At 33.3% G+C, this 23,788-nt stretch overlaps 1 protein-coding gene across 4 annotated transcripts in view; it reads left to right on the top strand.

Moving 5' to 3' along the window:
* LOC108552576 (partitioning defective 3 homolog) overlaps nucleotides 1-23,788 on the top strand; it is a 134,935-nt gene that overhangs the window by 39,963 nt on the left and 71,184 nt on the right. The window contains exon 1 of one of the 4 annotated variants that reach the window (XM_017907196.1): nucleotides 15,850-15,944. The exons of the other annotated variants lie outside the window; for them this stretch is intronic. The gene's annotated coding sequence lies outside the window, so the exon portion shown is untranslated. Of the gene's footprint in view, nucleotides 1-15,849; nucleotides 15,945-23,788 lie in introns of those variants that run through there. 4 annotated transcript variants of the gene reach the window in all.

Consider the following 23,788-nt stretch of genomic DNA (forward strand, 5'->3'; position numbering starts at 1 on the left):
CTTCAGTCGTCATTTGATAAAATTTCGAAACTCGATATTAATTAGTATATGAAATTTAAAATAACGTAACAGTGTGCGAGGTATCGAAATTAAATAATTCTTCGTATTAATTATTATATGATTTCTTACTTACTGCTCAAAAAATGTCAGTTTTATAACAGAAAATTTTTCGACTCATACCCTTCTTTAGTCAAAAAATCGTCGAGCTTAAAGGGTTAAAATATTTTTGTAAAAATAGGAAAATCGATATTCCTTATTCATTTATTCCACGAACCTAAGATGGCAAGTAGTTTTTGATAGAATGAATTTAATATTGGAGTCTTCCAGTATTCATTTTATTTTATATATATATTTGATAAAAATAATAAAATTGATATATGTGCCTATGATTATGAAAGTGGTCTAAATCACTTATATTTGCTTCTGAAATATTAAAAGCTTCGGCCTTTAAATACGTCATAAATTATAAAATCAATTGCGATAAAGCTACAAACTCAATCCAACGATTCAATTCTTCACTGTTTTGTAGAGAATAAATATATTGTATCGTAATATAAATGAATACAACACGAAATAAATAATAAAATCGTTCCTCTTAAGTCCATGACTTAGACCACTTTCATAATTATAGGCACATGTGTTAAGAGTGACTGTCTAACACCTAGATGGCTCCCAAATTAAATCTATTATAGTATCTCATTATTATAACAGATGTCGTGATTAGTACGGTTCTAACAATTTTTGCTGCCAAATCCAAATTCGGTATATGAAAATATGTAAGAAGAATTTTCAAAAAACGAAGTCTCGTTCATCTACTTTTTGGTAATAGCTGTGTTGGCATTTCGTCGCAACCATTTTCCCCAAATAAATAATTAAATTGACAGAAAGAGATGTAAGCTGTAGTGAATATTCGACTGTATTATTAAGGATGGGAGAAATATGAGTACATATGTATATAACATATGCACATATTACATTAGTTTCATAAAACTCTGAAAGCTACAGGGTGTACTATTATTTTATCTCACACTGTAACTTCTGTGATTTGGATTTGAGACCTTTGGGGACTTGTTTCCAGAGGACTACTCTTTTGCCTACCTTGGGATCAAGTGTTGCGTACTTTGCGAATGTTACTTTACTTTTTATTTCTTTAATTTGCGATTCTTGTCTTACTCACTATGAAGTTAGGTACTCCGCAACATGTAATTTCACGTTTATTTTTTACAATTTAAACTTCAGATTTTTTAGTGTTTGCAGAAACATGTTCTCTTCATCAGCTTGATAGCTACAGTTGCAACCTGTGAGTTCTTTTTCATTCGCTGTTACTTCAATTCAGGTTTCGTTGGTACTATTCCTTGAAGCAATTAGTATTCTTCAAGCTGAAAGTTGAAGTTTATTCCCTATAATTTAAATGTGTTATTTTTTGGTGCTCGTTTACGGCTGTTTCCTGAGCGAAGTTGACATCTAGCATGGCAACCTGAAAGTTCTAGTTTGTTCCTTTTTACCCGGATTCGCGATGTTTTGATTTTTACAGAGATGATATAGTAGCGATGTCAATAATCTGAGAATTTAGCTTACATTGAAGTCGTGATTATTTTGGTATAGGTAGAGACATGGTCGTTTGACAACGTCGATGACTTGTATCGCAACTCCTGAGCGCCATTTTATTTTTTCTTACGTCGATTCAGGTTTCCTTGCTATATATTTATCGACACGTTTACAGCCTGTAAGTTCGAGTTTATTCCTTATAATTTGAATTTATGGTTTTTTGATACTTGTAGGGATGTGTTCTCTTGACGAGGTTGACAACTTAAGTGTTCTAGTTCGTACTTTATTATTTATTTTCATCTTCGTAACGATGATCTCTCGGCAGTGTCTGCAACCTGAGAGTTCAATGTTACTCGGATTTACGGAACACGAAGTCTTGGTAATGTCAGTAATTTATTTTGCAAACTATTAATTTATCTTTACTTCTTGTCGTTTGAATCCCTGGTTTTTTGGTATTCGCAGAAATGTGTTCTCTTGGCAGCGTTAATAGTTCCCATCGGAACTTGCGAGTCCTACTTTGGAAAGTTCAACTTTGCTGTTTATCACCTTTTTGGCATCTGCAGCTTCGTGGTTTCTTGGGAATGTCGGGTAGCTCGTGTTGCAACTTGCGAATTCTGCTTCGTGCCTTATTACTCTATTCGCGATTCTTTGGTATTCATAGCCACATGAGTTCTCGGTAATGCCAATAGCTTACTTTGCAACTTCTGAATTCACCTTTACTTCTTCCTTGAATTCGCGATTCCTCGGCTATTCATAGAAATGTGTCAACATTATCAATAGCATATGGCGAAGCTCGTGAGTATAATTTTATTATTTACTTGTTATCTGAATTCGCTATTCTGTGGGATCCCTTCAAATATTTCTTCTGGACTGTGTCAGTGACCTATATTGTATCCGGTGAATCCAGTTTTATTACCTACTTGCTGTCAATGGTCTGATATCAATAACCTATGTTCAATTTTATTACTTGCTATCTGAATTATCTATTCTTTGGTATTCACAGTAATATTTTCTCTTGACAATTTGACAGTATTGTAGGATTAATGCTAGATTAATTCTACGCTGACAGAGATCTGCGCATCTAATAAACAACGACTCCTTTTTAATAACAAAACAGATTTATTTGAATAAAATATTACACTAGGTTTCTCTCGACTCTAACTTTCAAACACACGATTCTCTACTACAGTCTCGACTACACGCATTCTGCCTCGCCCGCACCCTTGCACCCTTATTTAAAGTCTAACACTCTCTCTTTTCGTACGCAAGCTCTCTTCATTGATCACTCATTCCCCGCGCGACCTCGCCCTTGGTGGGCCAGGTACTTCAGGCACTCGGACCCATTCCTAGACTTTCGTTCATTGCTTGTACCGGCCCGGTCATATGTATCTCATCTACACAATTCTTGCACGTGGTCATCCATCCGTACGCATGCACACCAGATGATACCCTAAACGTTTAAGCCAAACCCGATACCACTCTTAATACTGTTTCCTTTACTAGAGTCCTTCCCAGCTCACAATACCACAATATCAATAGTCCATTTTGTAGTCTGTGAGATCAACTTTATTATTTTCTGTATGAATTCTCCATTTTTTCTTTTCTTATATTTATTTAAATTTGTTTCCTTTCCAATATCTATAATTTGTGAGTTCAATTATATTTTTTATCATAGGAATTCACGATTCTCAGATATTTATTCTGATCTTTCAACATTATCGGTATCCTATGCTATAATTTCTTCAGACAGTTCAATCTTATTACTATTTACGTTTCTTCAGCACTATAATTTCCGCAGTTCTACTATCCAAGTGGACGAAAAAAAAATGGACAGGAAATACTTTTCTTGGTAACATCGGTAGCCTATATTCCAACCTCTGAGTTCCACTTCATCAACCTGAATTCGCGATTCTCTGGCGTTCATGGAAATACGTTCCTTGGCAAATGGAGGTCAATGATGGCGGGATGTTCTTCTCAGTCTCGTTAATAGGCGTTCGACATCAAAGGCATGTTCGACACAGCATGAGTCTCGTTTCATTTTACGCGATTCGAGTCGTTGAATCATCGATAAAAATTTTCTCTCGCGATTAGGCGTCGATGCACGCAACGACATTTAGCTGTGGTGACCAGGAGCCTGCGTATTAAACAGATGCCTGGCGTTGATAAAGCACTGAAACATGAATTCAGTGTGATTTGCAGAATTTACGAGATACTTCGTTATTAGCAGAGTCGGACATTTTTGTGGATACTTAAGCATACTCGCGTACTATCTTATTAAATATTTAATCCTGCCCAGTTTACGTTCCCTCTAGTATGGATGAAACATCTGCTAGATAAATTTATATACGTTTTATCTGATTAAAAAGATTTTATATATCACGGTACGTAGGGTAAATAAAAATTTTTCTTAATACGATATAAAATTAACTCTTCGGTAAATTTTATCGAATTACGAGCATTTGATAATTGCTGAGGTTATTCGTTATTTTATAACACGTGTTTTAATCGCCATTTTAATTTTTCTGAGTTGTTTTAATACAGTGTGATCTTACAGGTGAATTTATTTGATATTAACTTTGTAGTTGATTGAAATAATTAGAAATAAATTATTTAGAAATTTTCGATTTCTATATCTGTCGATAATTTTTTGGATCGTGAATTTTGGTTTATTTATAATTTTTTTAATTTTCCTCGGTGTTTTACATTTGTTATGTAAATTTGTAATAATCTTTTTTTCTTTTTCTTTTCGTTCTCTTTTGATTATTACTATTTATTATTTTTGAATTTAGGATATTACCTACATTGAGAATCTTTCTCTGTATAGAGGTGCTAAGTATATTCTGATACAATATTCATGCCACATTTGGATAATTGGCCAATATTCTAAAAATTAATTACTTCCTTAATTATAATTATAATTATCTCGTGTTTTATATTATGAATCAATTACTGCATAAATAATTATTATCGTGTATGTATATTTTTACTAACTTTTTGAAACTTTTTAATATTTTCATAAAAGATATAAATTAATAATTTGCTTTATCAATATCTACTCCAGAAGTTTTCAAAAAATCTTTTGATTTTGCCAAAATTTTGTTAATATTTCTATCTGCTATACAAAATTGTACAAATGAATGACTGACCGAATAGTTCTCACTCGTATAACTAACCAAAAACGTTTTCTTTATGAATATTTATCCCCATGCCCGATTTCGTGCATTTCTGAAATCCACGGCCGATCCGCCTCGGCTTTAATTAATTCTGGAATTTTTTTTAGAGAAACTGGACATGATTTAAACGTCTTATTAACGTTTGGAGCGTGCAACGGTTCGAAATGCGGAATAATCTTCGTTTATGGTTGACGAGCCGGGGTATTTTTATGCGTTAATAATTCACGTCTACCAGTCGAATGCCTTTATAACGTTTAACGTCACTGTTCGTTGTCCCGCTTGCACATTTGAGACGTTTCCCGGTGTATTTAAAACCGTTTTAAATTTCAGTTGGATTTTAATTGCGTCAAATAAATTACCGAGATTTTACGAGCCGCTTCGGAGTTACAGTTAATCTGGCATAGTTCCGGAAATGGGTATCGAGCGATTTCACGCGATCCGCCCCTAGACTTTACTCTATTGCCCTGGGATTGATAAATGGGCAGAAGGGTAATTTCTGTGTAACGCGATTATCTAGTAGATTGGCAAAGAAAATAGTTCTGTCACGAGTATCCCTTTGGATCTTGGATATCGTGGGTAATAAATCATCGTGTAACGAAATGTTATTTATCTCGCGAGCATTAAATTTGCGTATATTTACTATAGTAGATCTCTAATATCGTTATCACACGAGCATTAAATTTGCATATATTTATTACACTAGGTCTTTGCTCTTGTAGTTAATTATATTAATTAACTAAATTTTTTTTTATATTGTATCGAATTTAATAATAGAAGAGGTGGATGTATTTTATTTTTTGAAACGTGAATTCCTTTTTTCTCTCGTGATTCTCTGTGTTTTGTTGTTTATTTATTTTATATCAAATATATATTTTATATTTCATATTCTAAATCAAAACATAAATGGATTTTTAAATCTCATTTAAATAATGCATCGATGTTACTAAATAATTGTTAAGATTTGATATATTTTATTTAATAATTCTATTTATTTTATTGTTTATCTTGTATTCTATATTTTAAATTGAAATTTAAATAGCTATTTTACTTAGGTCTTTCAAATTTCATTTTAATGTCGTAAGTGTTACCAAATAGTTTCAGAGGTTTTTTTATTGTATTTTGTATTTTGTATGTAGGTATTCTGTATTAAATATAATACATTCGGCATTTTATATCGTAAATTACAATTTAAATTTTATTTTAGGAGAGCTTTTTAAATCTTATTTAAATAATACATCAAGATCTCTGGATAAGCTTAGAAATTTGAATATTTTATTTTCTCAAATATAGACATTTATTTTTCCTTTAATAATTTATTATTCTGTATATTTTATGTTCTATATTCTATACAGGGTGTCCCAAAAAATGTATACACACTTTGCGTAATTATAAAGATAGTATATATTTAGATGGATTACAGATTACAGAAAAAATAAATTAAAAAGAATAAGGTATTAAAGTGTGTATACGTTTTTTGGGGTCACTCTGTATATCTAATCATATTAACTGTTATTAAATATATTAATATTACTATATTATATTGTTATTTATAATATTTATGAATCAACGCGTTAAATTCTACATATTTAATACTCACGAAATCTCTAAATTAAATTTCAAATGGTAAATTCAAATGGAGTTTAAATCTCATGTAAATAAGACTTCAAGTTCACGGAACATTTTCAAATAGGCTAAATTTTCTTTTCCTTAAATTTGAACTATTTCTATTTCCTTGATATTCCCACGTATGTAGTTATTTATATTCTACACCTGTATTTAATTACATCGATATTTATACGGCTAGTTTAAGTGGATTTCTAAATCTTATTTAAATAATGCATCAATGTCGTCGAACGAGTTGGACAAGTAAACAAAACAGGCGATAAGATAGAGCAGCATTCTTGACTCGCCTGAGAAGTTATCTCCTGCTGGAATTTCCTTTTCGAAACGGACGTCGAACTTCAAACGAAAGAGACGGTGGAAAGGTTCTGGTACACCTTAATTAGATACATTATGCTACGCCGCGGCGCCGCCATTAACAAATCTCGACAAAGCGAGAGTAACATAGAAGCTATGTTACCCTCTCACCTGTTCACGGTCAAATACCTTCGATTTGTACTTCCACTTGTCTCCGGAGAACATGTTTTAGATATTCCTGTTTTTCTCTTATCCCTCGTGGGAGAATTCTTCCTTTCGTTTAAAGCGAAGTGGCGCCTCATCCTATTTATCAGTTTCGTGTTTTAATTTAAATTATTCCGAAAACTCGAGTATGTTAATTTTGGAAAAAGTCACGTCGATATACTTTTTATCGAAGGTTAATTATTTCTACCAAAAATTGTTTGCACAATAGAAATCTGCAATTCCCTTCTTTTTAAAATTAAATTAAAGGACTATTTTTGACATAGACAAGCAAAAATTCACTTGTAAAATAGGAAATATCAATTTCTTCTTCTTTTTCCTCATTGAAGATTAAACATGTTTTCTATAAGTATATGCAAATTTATTCACGAAACAGAAATTTTTAATTTTTCTCTTTTTAATTATATTTCTATTATAACATATAAGGAATTATTCGCAAAATAGAAGGTATAATTTTTCTTTATCAAAGATACAATATTTCTTCTGTATGTATATACAAAATCATTTTTAAAATATAAAGAAATAGATACATAATAAATTACTTGTCTTACAGAGAGAAAATAAAAATTTCATTGCAATTCTTTTCGCAATAAAATTAAAATACGTGAGAAAAATAATTTTTAAAATCGGAAATTATTAACAGCATAGTTCCTGTCTCGTATAAACCAAAAATTTCGACTAATTTGGGACTACAATTTAAAACGAATTAAATTTCCAGTTCCTTCTAAATGTCTGGCATTCTCGCAGTAAATAGAAGAAAATTGTTAACAAGGCGAAGAAGTGACTCTCAGAATGATACAAAGAACTCTCGTACGCTGAATTGCATTTAAAATTAAAGAGTAATGTCTGTAATGAGGCATGTACGAAGCTCGATCTTAGCGAGCAAAATGAAACGAAAAATTCCTCAGTTCTGCGAGAATTTTTGCATGGTTACGGAACGGTGGTCTTGACCGTCTAGCAGCAACCACATTGTTGTTCGTCTGTAGCAGAAGTGGTGCGCAAGAAGTTGCTTGGAACGTTTCTTCCGTGGTCGCTTTGTACACGAGCCGGGATTCAAGAATCCTTCGGTAAGGCAACAATACCTAGGAAGCGGAGCGAGTTACGACGCGGTAGCCATACGCTGGAGAATGCTTTATGAGCACTCGAAGAATGTCATGCACACGAGTCACGTTTCGTCTTACATTTCGGCCGTGCTTGCATCTCTCGATTCTTCGATTTTTCCCCGAATTTTTCAAGGTTACTGACTTTGCAAAAATGGACGAATTGGGTTTTTGATTTGCAAGCTGGTATTCGTTGCGACTGATTTTGCTGGGTTTCAGTGGAACCGTGGCTGAAATTAGTTTGACACGAAGGTGGTTGAAATGGGGTGAAAGATTTGGTATATAACAATATCAAAATGTGTGTTGTGGTATATAACGATATATTAAATCTCCTTACGTGTATTATAGTATGTAATTATTAAAGAAAAATATATATATAACATAGAAATGGAGTGAGAGATTTGGTATATAACAATATATACCAATTAGTATATAACATTCAATTTTGGTATGTAATATAATAATAGTAATAGTATTAATAAATTTAATAGTATATAACATTCTAATTCTATTATGGTATTATTTTATTATAGGATTTATATTATGTTGTATAACAATATAACAATATACCAAATTATTAAAGAAAAATATATATATAGCATAGAAATGGAGTAAGAGATTTGGTATATTGCTATATTGTTATGTACCATAGTATAAATCCCATAATAAAATTAGAATGTATGTAACATTCTATTTTGGTATATAATATAATAATAGTAACAGTATTAATAAATGTAATAGTATATAACATTCTAATTGTATTATGGTTTGATCGAGGAATTTATGTCTTTGATCTTCATTAAATAATTTGGAAGATCACTTTTATATATTTAAGATTTTTGAAATTTTTGATGAGTCTTCTAGTTTAAAATTTTAGACAGAATTTTTATAGCTGAGATTAAACTTGCCTAATTCCCAGTTCTAAATTCTGAATGTAAGTTTAAAATTCTAACTTTCAAATCCTGAATTTTAAATTCTAAATTGTGAATTCTGAACTATAAATTCTGTCTTGGACTTAAATCACAATGATTTTAAACTTCATTTATCTGTAATTTAATCTGAAAAATTTTCCAGGAGACAATGTGATTTTGCAATTTCACGTGACAATCTGGTTTAGCCATTATTTCAATTTACAGCCTTTTGATCGAGATCTAGTATTCTCTTGTACATTCTTTACCTCTTTTTCGCAAATTCTTCCACTTCAAAGAGATAAATGGTATCCGCTAAAGACTGTGCCGGTAGAATGATGAATATCTTACGAAGAGATGAACTCGTGGTGTACAGTATTCACGATGCTTCCGCTCTTCGCGAGATCAGGATACATTGGAATGAAAATAAAACATTGAACGATGAACGATAACACGTACGATGTTTTATCACTTCTCTGTGATTTATCTGCTGATGTTTTCAATGCCCATGGTCGAAAGCACTGTTACAAAATGCACGCAAACGGGGAATACTATACTTAGTATAGTTAATTTTAATAGTTAATAGTTAATTTTATAGTTAATTTTTTCTGTGATTAATGGTACTTCCTTATAACATAGAATTCTTGTGAATTTTTGTGAAATTTACTATATATCAAGAAAAAATGTATTATTAATCTAATATATAAAATAGGAAAATATTAAGATAATATACATATAAAATATATTTGAAAGTAATGTATAAAACATTTTAGGATAATTAGGATGAATAACTTATTATTAATTGTTGTGAAAATGCATTGTTGTCCAATTTTAATTAGTAATTGCAAATTACTTATAAATTATCGGAGTTAGGCAAGAATGAATTGGGATAAGAGTTGAATAATTTTGAGGAAGATATATAATGTAATTAATTTTATTTATATGTATATTATATTTCTTTTCTATTTAGATACAATGGAATATATTGACATAAGTACGTAAATACTGAGACACCCTATATGCTTTCCCAAATATCAACATTTTTTTCTTATTGTGGGATTCACTTGACATATCAAAAGACACAGAGTGATGTTTCTGAAAGCAAAGTACTTGTTTAGTATGCGTACAGCTTTTTCATATGTCATGGCCACCAGTTATTTCGTTGCAAAACTGTTCACCTAAGTGCACTTCGATTGACGAAACCAGAGACGTTTATTCAGTTCCATCATTGGGAATTAACAATTTGACCATGTTCGGAATAATTTAGAACGCGTGTTAAACGATACAAACAGTATGAAACAAAATTACAGCACTCTGTATGATTTCTACACATACTTACTTATATAAAATATTCCTTTTCTAAAAATATAGAAAATTAATCACAGTTTTTCCCTATAAAATTTATCTGTTTATTTGAAAATGAGTTTGTTGTTCGAAAATGGAAAGATTTTTGCACATTTTCGTCTGCTAAATTTGAACGTGGCTGCAACTGTGTCCTAAATCTGAATTCTCCCAAATTTTAGTAAACAAATGAGTGTAAGATATCAATTTTGCCATGTTTAGTAATATTTACTAAATCTCCCATCGTAAATTCAAATTTAATTAATTCCAATAATTCTTTCCCGAGATGAACTGTTTTGAAATTACTCGAGAAACACTGAAAATTATAGAGTATAAAATAATTTGTCCTGTACTGTATTTTCCACAAGATCTCGTATCTGTTGCATTGATAAATATGAATTTGTTATCATTATCTTCATAAACCATTTTTGCTATAATTACGAAAATATTTGAAAGATACCAATTTTTTTTTTAATATCTTTATGCAAAATCTGGTATAGTATTAATCTTCAACTGTAAAATCAAATTTGATTTATAATCGTATGATTTTTTTGTATCCAGATATACGACTTTGAAAATACTCGAGAAATACTGTAAAATATTTCAGAGAAGAAATACGTGGAAATTGTATTTACTGTAGTTGTTCGTTAAAAACACCAGAGAGGCACGAGAAGCATGGGTACACAAATTAATTCCAAAGCGGTGATTTATTTTATTTGTCGAAATTAATTGTGCATTATCTACGACACGTCGTGATACTGGTTAACCAGCTATATTTACTTGTCACGTCGACATTGTTACGTGTTTAACGTTATCAGTCCCGTGTGAATCATCGTACCGAGTGTACTATGGCGTAACGCTATTACGTGCCATGCCAGTTTCCCATTCTAACACGGAAATACCAAACTTTTAACCGTTTTCCAACCTTTCTATGTAAAAATACGTCGTGAAAGAATCAATTTTTATTTAAAAAAGTATAAAAATAAAATATAATCACTCACGAATTTTTTAAAAATGGCAATGCACACATTGAATTCAAATTTTCGAATTACATTTGAGAACAATTGATATTCAAAATTTTAAAGGGCAATAAATATATGTGGTACTCCTTACAATATTAAAAAAAAAATTAACGTTATAATAATATTATATAGTAATAATATCTATAATATCTATAAGTAAATAACTATTTATCGTTAGGTTAATTTCTTTTCTTTTGAAAATTCCATTTTACCATGTTTTAGTAGAATCAACTTCAAACCCTGGCTTGTGAATCTCTTAACATCTTTCAAACCACGTGTTGCATTTAACTCACTTGCAATAAACGACTCCTAAATATCGTATCTTACCATTGCATTATTTTCTAGCTTTACTGATATAATCTTACAATTTTCTTCTTGCTGAGGGTGTCATATTCTTTGCACGATATTGTTGGCATAAATTTTTCTTAGCTGAATACTGTCACGTCGCGAGTGCACGCGATGTAATACGTGCAAAGAAGCGGCGGAAAACCGCGTGCTCGTGCGTAATTACCCGTAATTAATGGCACCATTGACGCGCGATTGCGGGATAACGAGAACGCACGTGGAAACGCATTAGGGAATCCTCGGTTGTTATAAACAATAACGATACCTGGGAAACGCGTCCATTAATTGGTGCAGCTGAATCGCGTGATATTAGCTGGAAGCGAGTCAGCAAGGAATGGTACTCTACCGGCTATTATTTCTGCTTCTCATTCCTCATGCATCGAGTCGTGGGCGTTTAGTTTTCCATGAGTTTACATTATACGGTGCCGTGGGCTATTTGTAGCTGCGCTGTAGTTATACGTGGGCAAGATGCACTCGAGAAGTGTAGAATGTAACCATTCCGAGACGAGATGCATCGGGACCGAGTTCAACTGTGCTGGAGTACTGGCTATTTCCAACAGGGACGAATTAATCAGCCTTGCTTTATATCGGTGTACTTTGTTCGTGGTGCATGGTGTTTGGGACTTAAATGTCTGTTCCTTATATATTTTTATGAGGGGAAGGGGGTGGACGACTTGTTTTAAGAACATTGTAATGTACAGGATGTTCATTTTGTTGCTTGTTGTAATTGTACGGGGTGGGAGTGCGGCAAACGAAAGTTAGGTATGTTGAAACGATTATAATAGCGTAGATAGTAGGTAACATAGTTTGATGGTAACTTATTGGTAATTAATTGGTAAAATTTTAATTCAATTGTACGATGGTATATGACTAGTTTCTTTATACAAGTTATTTTTATTTTGCAGTATGTATGTATTGTATATAATTTTTATTAATACCGATGATAACAATTTTTTATTATGGGTTAGGATGTCAATACTAAAGACATATTCAAAATTTTGAATATCTACTTGACACACATAAGTGAAACCCATTAATATAATAAATATTGATGAATGTACAATACTGGGAAAAAAGAATTGAAAATTTGAATTTTAAATTCAAAATGAATTTATCCATTAATTTAGTAAACGTTATTTACCACGTAAGTAAAATCTATTAATTTGACAAATATTAATATTGCATGTAGTATCTAATACTAGGAAAGGAAATTTAAAAGTTCTAATATTTATCTATTTATTAAACACTATATGTAAATGGAAGCTATTAATTTAATAAATATTAATATAAGTGGGTGTAATACTAAAGAGAATTTGAAAATTCTAATGCTAGAAATTTCTAATAAAAGATAATTAAAAATTCTAATATCTGTTGATTCAGTAAATGTTATGTACCACAAGAATAATATCCATTAGCTTAATAAATATTAATACATGTTTAACACTAGGAAAATTTGAAAATTCTAGTATCTTTCTATTTAATAGACATAAAATAGAAGTTATTAATATACCAAATATTAATTTACAAATAATATTAAAAAGATTTGAGAATTCTAATATTTATTAATTTAATATACTGTATATACTATAATATTGCAAAAAAAAGGAAAATAGCAATGTTTTGAAAAATTAAAAGTTCTAATACTAGAATTGTAACATAAGCACATTTATTTTAATAAATATTAATACATGTATAATACTCATGATATAAAAATTATATTATCTGTTCAGCCAAGGCTATGTAACGTAATACGAATGTTATTCGACCACGACAGTGGAGAGTGAAGGAAAAATGATAGAAAGTGAAACGTAAAGTTTCATAAACACATGTTAATTGTATTTGAAATTTTAACGAGCTAGAAGCGCGCTGGTGGAAAATTTATATCTCGTAGCATCTAGCTGAAATGTATATTGAGACGTCAACTGCTCGTTCCCTACGAATTCTTATTGTAAGAGGCTGTGACCATTTGTAACATCGCGCTGTAAAATCTATCCAAGTGAGATGTATCCCAGAAATGTGAAACTTGAAACTCGAATATCTTAGTGTAGCTTGTTTCTACGCTAACTAAACCCTGTGCTTGTTCTATCAGAATTACATTCTATTTTCTGCCAGAGAAATGCCTGTCCGAACTAATGGAAAGCTGTTTCAATCTTCCAGCTAAGAGATGTGCTCTGTACTCGTATAAATCTTTTTAACTTTATCTCGTTATCTTTCAAGACCCGGCCTAACTTTCATTTTTCAATTATTTTACAAATCGTGCCTTGTAATGATAAGATATCACACTGTTAGAGGATACGTTACAATTACATATTTTATGTAATATATATAATATTACAAATACAATGCAATGTAATAATTTATTATTATGTGGTAATTATATAATAATGAGGATTATTATTATTTAAATTTATTATTATATAATGAATTATTGCATAAAATACTTTGCTGTTTTTACATCAGATCGTTGTATTGTGTAACAATTTGTAAATTAATTCTTGAATTTTTAAAAGATTTATGGCGTTATTAAAATATGAATTATTTAGCATGTAGTTATGCTAACGTATTACCTCATGATAGTACATAATTGGCAGATTTCTTATTTACATAAGTCTTTTTCAATTAGGAAGGTAGTAATTATATCTAATGATTAATACAGTAATAAATTTACTTTCTACTAATTTCTACAGTTGGTTCAATGAATAACCATTACTGTGAAATTTCTTCTCAGCCTTAAAGTTTCATACTTGAAAATTAATTACTCAAACGATGAAAAATTTTCACCAAAAAATATTTTGAACTATACTTCATTCATAAATCTTCTTCTTAAAATTATACATTCCCATTTAGTGTTGCATTCAAAACGGGTAGGTTCACAAATATATCATTTTCTATAATATGATTAATTTGAACCTCTATGTGCACTGTATATATATCAATAATAAATTAAATTGCAATAAATTATTAATTATGAAATTAAATTCAAACAAATCACGAAGACTAAAAAATAAAATAAAAATATATATATGTTATGAAGTTACTTTATGCAAATCATTTTTGCTCACCAAATTAAATAAAAGAATCGTGGATAAAAAAGATTTTCAAAAGCAGATCAGATTTTCCCTATAATTAAGCGAAACATGTATAAATGAAACAAACCAAACAATCTCGAACAAAAATAATACAAACTCACTTTGCATAAAGTACCAAGCTACCATCCCACACCAGCGCCCATCTCTCCCAAGTCATAGCCGTCTAAAGACGTCCGCAAACCACTTTCCAAGCTTATGCCTGATCCCCAAGGAGTTAACCTCGTCCAACAAACAACTCGCGACATAAATACATTACTGCGTACAAGTCCTCTCCCCTGTTCTCCACACAAATCACACTTGGAGAACTTGTCACACGGAGCAGCGCGGGAATCGATTAAAAGCATTTTCAGCCGCGGTATGAGAAACAGCGTGGCGACACAAAAGAGTTGTAGGGAGAGGGCCCGGCGAAACGAAGCTCGCGCGACTATTCACGCGACGTCTCGTTACCTCGAGCCGCCTCCACGGCCTCGTAAATAGTTCGGCGGGGCCCGCGGCCGAGCGAATCGTAATTCCCGCCAGCAGAAAAACCCGCGGCGATATTAAAGCGAACGAACGCGCGCGCCGCCTAGTGGAGCCACCCCGCTGAACGCGAATACCGAATGCATCACGCGGAGTTATTTGTAACGAGGCCCGGATAAACCGTCGCCTAACCGCAGCCCCACGCTCTCCTTAAATGCGTATTTCGCATGTCGCGAGGGACCACGGGACGACGAATGACAAATCGCTGCGTCCAGCCTGTTGGAACAAGCTTTAATCGTCCGTATCGCATACCGAAGTCAGCGTGACGTTGCCTCGTGTTACAGAATCGCGTCGAGATTTGCATCGCGACTGTGGCACCGGCCGACAGGGCTGCGCGATCAGTCTTCGGGTATCATCGACTTTTTCCGGCTACCTTCGCGGCGCGACAGTCGCCGCGTAACCCGCGCTTTGATGTATATATTACGTTGTTTTCGTGATTTTGTTAACCTTCTCGTCACTTCGATGGCTCGTTTTTGAGATGTTACTTATCGCGCTGGGAACGTGATGTTATTTTGATGTGCCGTGAACGTGGCTTCAATGCAGGAAAAAGTGTTTGCACTCGAGAGAACCTTGATCGAAGAGGGCTCTTTTTAATGGTGACCAAGGGTAATTGGCATTGGCGAGTCTTGCTACGTTTGTGGCTCGTCGATCTGTTATTTATCGTTTGGTGGAATGGTGTTGTTGGGGTTTCAATGAGGTTTTTACCCCGGATCTCGGATTTAATGTGTCGATGGTATTGTTGTAGTGGGAAGGAGTAAGGGTATGTATGGTATTTAAGTACGTTTGGTATTAGTTAGTTTCTTTCATGGGCTTTAGATCTCAGGTTACATAACCTATCTTTTTATTCGTAGTAAATTGCGTAACGAGTGGATAACGAGTTCTGGGGCGTTAATTGTAAATATACGAACTTTTAAGTGAAGATAATGAAATATACACTTACTGGCAAAAGACATGAGGTAAAGTAACGATTTGCAAAGTTTCGTATATTATTTGCGTTTTAAGATCCAATTATGTAATGGAGTAAAAAAATGTATTTGTCCACTAATTTACAAGATAATTCTGATTTTGACAAAGCTCATGCACGTGTATAGCATAATGAATATCACACAAATCAATCATATCATGTCTTCGTGTTTCAAATATGATTTTTCTTTGGAATTTTCTTTTCAGAATAAGATAATAGTGATATATATATAATAAACTGACAATATTTAAAAGAAAAGGAATTGCTGTATATGTAACCTATATTGATACACACATTCACAGAGTTTTATCCCTAATAAAAAATTATAAAAGAAAAATAAAAAAATTATTTTTACATTTAATTGTATTTCCAAACTTAAGATCTTATTTCTTCATTGTAATTTTAATTTGGATCTATGTATCTTGGAAAGTATAAAATATACAGAACTTTTATCAGTGAGTGTAAACGTTTTGTAATATCTCAAAAATAGTACTATTAAAACTAATATTATATTTTTTATAATAAAGTTATTTATACTTCATCTACGTCAAAATTGCACCACAGATATTCCTAATATCTATCTCAACGTGACTGCCATAACGAGCAATTATTCCAAGTGTTCGTCTGTGCTCATAAACCACACAAAACCAAAGGAACGAGATATTTCTTAACTAAGAACATCTGTTCTAACAAATTTCTATCCTTGCATAACGACTGTTACGTATGTAACCAGTAATGCTGTTAAGGTTTTGTTAACATAACCATTCTTACATAATGGAAATGAACTTAAAGGGAAGCTGGGAGTACGATTTCTCGTCAGGAAACGAAAGAAAATGAAAGTCTCCATTTATCCGATTAATTTTTTAATTCTAACCATTTTGCGATGTTCGGTGAATAATTAATTAGCATCCCGTAGCTACACTACACGCTAATTCGTCGTCATAACCAGAACTAATTTAGCGAGCGGCGCGGTTCGTTAAATTACGCGACTCCCGCGGTCGCTCCCGCGTTCCATCCAATGAAGATACCATCTTCCGAGTAATTAGCCCCGCGGAAATGCTAAAAATTTCGAGAGCCACGTAAAACACGCGACTTCGAGAAATGTCATTGTCAAGTCGAGGTCATGATCCCACGTAGAACAGTTACGTTTTTTAGGGATTATGAAGGGTTAATTGCAAAAAGCAACGACGAATAATAGGTACGTGCTTCTTCTGTCGTGGTGGTGGCATTTTAGTTGTTTAGAAATGTATTTATGCCGATACTAATTTGTTTCAAATGATAAGCAACGATATTAGGTAATAATGCTGTATGAAATATTGGCAATATTAAATAACGATTATTTAATCAACAGGAATTGACTCTTTGTCCAAAAATACGTCAAGAAGGAAGAATTGAATATTTTCTTTTGTAATTTTCGCATAGAATTAACCAAATTTCATTTTCTGAGGTTTTACTGTAGATTATTTTTCTCATCTAGTGTCTTAATAAATCTTTTGGTATTATTATAGCATTCAATTTTCACGATGTTGACGTAGAAACATTAAAATATTGCACAGCCTATAATGAAATTCCTAGCATTGACATTTGAATAAACGCGTACGCCATGAATTTTCAATCTAAACTTTCTTAAAAACAAAGCTTCAAACAAAAAAGCTGAATTGTTTACTTTTTACTCATTTTTTTGTACGGAATCCTTTCCAATTTTACTATTGGTTACCAAATATTTTATATATTAACAATAATAGTAATTAACCATGTTTACATAGAGATTTGTACTAGGCGAATTGTGAAATTAAATTTACCATTACTATTTAATTTTTGAATAAAATAATTTAACAAAATATGATGTAGAATATTTGTAAAATATATTGTATTGGATATACAATTATTTTAAAGAAAATTTGTGAACAATTAGCAAGGATGGAATGAGGTGTCTTGTAATTTTGTCCACCAGTGTAGTATCATACGAAAGACTTCCGGCTTTAGTTCAAGAGAGGACGTAGCTCCACGTCATCAGTCACGAAGGTGTTAAATCTCTAACGACGAGGCCGTGAAGCCTCGTAGATAATTATCCGTACGACGGTCTTCTAACGATGCCGGTACTTTATTGCTATTAGCGATTGGAGCACTATGAATAATTACTCCTGTCGTTCGCCATAAAATCAGGAACTTGCATACTACCTATAGTCCGGTATTATTTGACCCACTTTCTCATGCTGCGTGTATGACTAATCGCTTAATACTTCGGCATTAAAGTTCTGAGTTTGTTTAAAATCTGCTGTCAACAAACGTCCATTGTTAAATTTATCATCTGCCATCTTTTTCTTCCGTTGTTCATAAACTATCCTTTAGTATCTAGCATCATTTCCTGTCAGAATGTTCCCTTTTCCAAGTGGGACTCGAAAAAATAGTGACACAATTCTGTGCGAAATTGCAAAAATAAAACGATAGTTGAAATTTGTTTTACTATTGTGCGAACTATGCATACGATATACCTGAAATTAAGTTTTTAATACGATATCTTTTACATTTAATTTAAAAGGGTACTAATAAAATATTCAACTCTCTCTAACGTCACGTAATCTAGTAGATATCTACACTCATATATTAAAGTTTAAGTTTGTTATGCTTAATAAAAGAAATATTTATGTTAAATTTACGTATTTAACATGTTATGGTACACGTAACAAGGAGAAAGTTTCAGGATTATATGAGCAAAATTAGAAAATAAAGTTTATTAGAGATACTGGCCCTAGTGGCGCTAGTGTACCCAGTGATATTAGCGTTATCATAACAGTAAAAGGTAAATCAATAATACACTTTTTATTCTTGAATTAATGGGGCTTTCGACTATTATTTTATACGATCTTTATATATTTTTGTTACCATTGATATAATCCTAATATAATTTAACGAGTTATTTCACTTGTTAAAAGCAACAAATGAAAAGTTCGAGAGTACATGTATCTATATGTTTTAAATTCTATTTAATTTATTTATCTTCTTGCTGCATTGCTATAAATTGCTCTACCATTACCTAATAGCAAGCAGTCTATTCGTAACATCAAATTCGCGAACTCGCTTTATCTCCCAAGCGAAAAAATATGTCTACCATAAAGAATTAATATCACATACATACGCGCCATCAATTCACGTAATATCCTCAACGAATTTTTCCCCAGCGTGCACATCTCGCCTCTGCCAGCACCAACAAAACGAATCGCCGCACTGCGATCCTCGCGCGTACATATAACCCCGAGTACCTACTACGATCTGCAAAGTAAAAAGAAAAAGAAAAGGGAACAAAAAGGTAACCGAGTGAGCCAGCCGGCTCTGCGTTCGATGTCCGGCCACAGAGGACGGCAGGAGAGCGTAGAGAGAGCATCGAGGCGAATTTATGGGTCACGGTCGAACGAAAGAGAAGCTCGGGTCGTATTTTGCATCGTCCTCGTAATTTCCGCGATTCGTGCACCCGCGAACTTGGCCGACGCGTATAATTCCGCGCCGGGGTTTGTCCAGCGATCCTTCGGGGCGATGCACGTGCAGTGGTAATAAGATAGGCTCTGCGCCGCTCACAGCGCCCCCACGCCGTGCGGTCTACCCCCACTCCACGCGCTCTACTCCCACTCCGCGCGGCTCAGATCGTCCCCACTCCACGCGTTTAGCCCCCACTCCGTCGACTACGGCGCGCTGCGCCACGAACCCGGAAAAATCGCGCGCAATTTAAGCGGAGAGCGATAATTCGCACCTCGTGCCAGCCTTGAGGTGAACCCGAGGTTTATGACCACGGCTCCGCTATGGAAATGCACTTACGCGGCCGGGACTCGATGCAGCCAGCGTATGCGATTTCCGTGAATGGAAAACGCGATAAGCAAGCCGTTGCGAATACGACTTTCCTCTCGCGGACCACGTCCGCCTATTTTTAGGTTGTGAAAAGTTCAAGATACTCTTGCGACGCGTACGGATGGCTATTTTTGAGCAGGAATCGTTGCTTTTGTTCGACGCTTTGAAGTAAAAGATGGCGTTGTAGGAGTTGAGTTGTGGAAGGTGTTGGTCGGTGAGATTGGAAATTGAAGTAGGTAATTTTCGGAGGTGACGTGAAAGCGATCGAATTCTCGCGGTTGTCGTGAAAGTTTCGCGGTCGTGGCCAGGAAATCGATGGACAATTTAATTTCCGTTTAAAGACTTCCTGCCGGAGGTACGTATCGGTTCTCTTTGCCTGCGCACTGTAGTATGCTTGGTTTTAATTGTGAATGAAATATGACTGACTTTATTGCCCGTTTTATTACCCACGTTTGCTCGCCAAGTAAAAGTTGTCGGTGGAAAGTCGTGAAAGTATTTCAGCGGTTAAAAGTCACGATTTTGAGAAAGATCGGAGTTCCGTTGCGTTGGTAGGATTTTAAGTTATGGCTCGTACTAGGTGTTGGCAGACACAATATTACGAATATTTTAATAACAGTATAATAAAGTTGGATCATAATAAAGTCAATTGATACCCGAGACTTTTTGTAATATTAATTAATGAGTTTCATTTCATGTATTTGAGTCAGCTATTTTCATCAACAATTTAATCTTTATCAAGAGAATATGTTTAAAAGATTCATTAATTAAATATTACCACAATATTAAACAATTATCATAATTCTTATATGGTATTATATAATATAATATATTACATATTATTATATTACGTTGTGCTATTTATTATAGTACATAGTATTAAAGTAATATATGTTACATATAAGTAATTAATAATAATACCTTTAATTGCATAATGGTATACAATTATTAATTAAATACAGGTAGTATTGTAGAAATATTTAACGAATTTATTAATAATTCTATAATTTCGGATATTTAATCCAGCAGGAGCAAAGTAACTATACATATATGTAATAGTTACTCTGAGATACGTATATTCTAATCTATATCTTTAGATGTCTATAATAATTGTCATCAATGAATGAAACTATTCTATTTTTAATTATTTTATTATTAGTAGTAACACAATAAGATAAGAACTAGATATTTAAAAAAATCTTTAAAGGGCTTTATATGCTAATAAGACTAAGAGAGAGCGAGAGATAAAGAAAAATTTTCTAGATAGAGTGAATCTTTTTGTTTAAAATATTATGATGCGAATTGAATTAATATTTAAATATTATTATATAAATATATTAATTTGTTAACTATTATAAAACGTACAAGAAATTGGTTTCCATTTCTATCCACAGTATGAACTTTACTCATTTAGCTTCTTACATTCCTGAGTAATTTAAATAAGTTTTAAAAATATAAAAATAGAAATTATTAATTTACTTTATATATAGTGACAGGAGGTTAGTAAAATATTATTTTCATCCCTGTCTGTTTTACATTCGAACGTGCAACATGCAGAATTTATATAAACATCTTGTTCTCATGATACATCGAATACCTAAAAGTGATCAATAATACCAAAAATTCCTCGTAACCAATAACACGTATATATATCTACATCTCGAAAACAAGCGCTAAAATTTACACATCCTCTCCGCGCTTCTGAACCGCAAATATTTGAACACCTCCGCGAATCAGCGTACGTAGAACGTTTCGTTATTCCACAAAAGTTCCTCACGCTTTATGCGAGGTCCGTGCGATCGACACCGGTGTTCTCGGGCCTTCTGTCGCATAGTCCGCCGCCGATCGCGAACGTTCATGAATTTTAATCGACACACGAATCAGAAAATACGAAGCTATCGAGCGAACGCGATCGGAATGAAAAAGGTCGAAATCGCTAGAACAATCCCTACGAAACTAAAGAAAATCTCGATGCTAAAAAACTGGAAAATTTGCAATTTCTTTTTTGTGATTCGAAATTTTTGGAAGGTAGATAAAAAGGGAGAAAAAGTATCTCGTCACAGTGTGTCTAAAATTATAGTTGATAAAGAAGAAAGTATGTCTAGGCCTAGAAACAGCTCAGATGTTGGGATACCTTTTTATTTCCTTATGTCTTTTGGTGTCACTATGATTAATTTCATGTGTGCAAAATTTTGTTGCAAGATTCAATACTTTGAAGAAAATACTCCTGTTTTAAAATAAATTAGTATTTTGAATTGTTACTGAGTGTTCCATTTGGCTTTCAAGAATTCAAGAATTTGGTTCGAATCTACCCCTAATTTCTATAACTCTATTTGCGCCTATGTGTGTGGACAGACTATACTACTAGATGTATCATTTGATTGTTCGTCAATCTCATCTTAAAAATCCCATCTTAAAAATAATTTTAGATGATGTCCATTAAAAAAGAAATGCAGTTATAGTAATAGTAAAATCCAGAATAGGAAATCGCATTTTTGATATTTCTCGAATATTCTCTATAATTTTCTCAGAACTTAATTTTTGTCGGCAAGTATACTCGCTCTAATTTTCACTAAAAATTGCATTCAGTTAAAAAACTCGAATTTTCAATCAAGATTAAAATTCTCCTAGCTTCCGCCAAACAAGCATGCAATAATATTCCATATGGAAATTCTAAACCCATAACTATCGCAATAAATACGTGCAGGGTTCTAAAAGGATCTAACAGCCACGTAACTATTTCCGCGATAGTTACATCGCTATTTTATTATCGTAGCAAAAATACAAATACAGTTACGGCCTTCAATGGTATTAACAAATATACACAGGATCTACGATTTTAGAGCTCCTCCTAGACCTTGCGCGCTTCTTCATCCTCTTCCTCAACGTTAACTAGCTAACAGCGTCCCAACGATGGAGGTCTCCATGATACATGCACGTCGCGGATCCGTCCAGAAGACGGCTCAGTGACGATTTCTCGAGGAACTCGTCGGGATAATTCCGGTGATTCGTCGAAGATTTACCTGACGCGTGGAAATGGCCGCGCGAAAATGCTTGCCTGCCAGCGTAATTGCATAATTACCTCTCGAACGCCTGCCTTTCGAACGGTACGTACGCTCCGTTCCCATTTTTATCCTCCTTTCAAAACGTAGTCGACGGCAGCCGATTGCACGTGAAAAGGAAATGTGTTCGAAGAATTTCTGGGTTAGCTGTTCGCGTTCACGGTGGGTGGGTTCAGGGAGCTCCAGCAGCACCTGTTTGGCACTTGTTCAGGCTGGCTGTGTCGAAACTGCGCCGCTTTCTGCAACTTGGTGAACGATATTTTAGACGATTTAAAGGGTGTTCGAGGTGGCAGGGCGTTGAGCAACCATGGTGTGTGCGACGACGGAATGAAAATTGAAATTCAGGCACGGGTACTGTGTTCGTTTTTCACTTTGTGTAGCTGGGAGTAGAGTCAGAGTATAACCTGCAGGATTAAGGTTAGAATGGAAATAGGTAAGCGTGTGTGATTAGGTTTGTAGCTGAATAAAAGATAATATTGTAATAATTTTTAGTAGACTGTAGAAGGGTTTAAAATTGTTATGTCTCGTTTTGCTGTCTAATTTTGCTAACTAAATGCTGATTCGTTTTGTAGGCTTGATGTTCATGAAATTGTTATATTTTGGTCTGGTTTTGAAGTTTATTTTCGTTTCCTAGTCTAGGAATATGAAATAAATTGGCAAGATTTATATAGTATATAGTATAGTATATTATATTTTATATTTTATAGTATATTTTATATAGTATATAGTATATAGTAT

This window comes from Eufriesea mexicana, unplaced genomic scaffold (genome assembly GCF_001483705.2).
Source record: "Eufriesea mexicana isolate 0111107269 unplaced genomic scaffold, ASM148370v2 scaffold7286, whole genome shotgun sequence".
Classification (NCBI taxonomy): domain Eukaryota; kingdom Metazoa; phylum Arthropoda; class Insecta; order Hymenoptera; family Apidae; genus Eufriesea; species Eufriesea mexicana.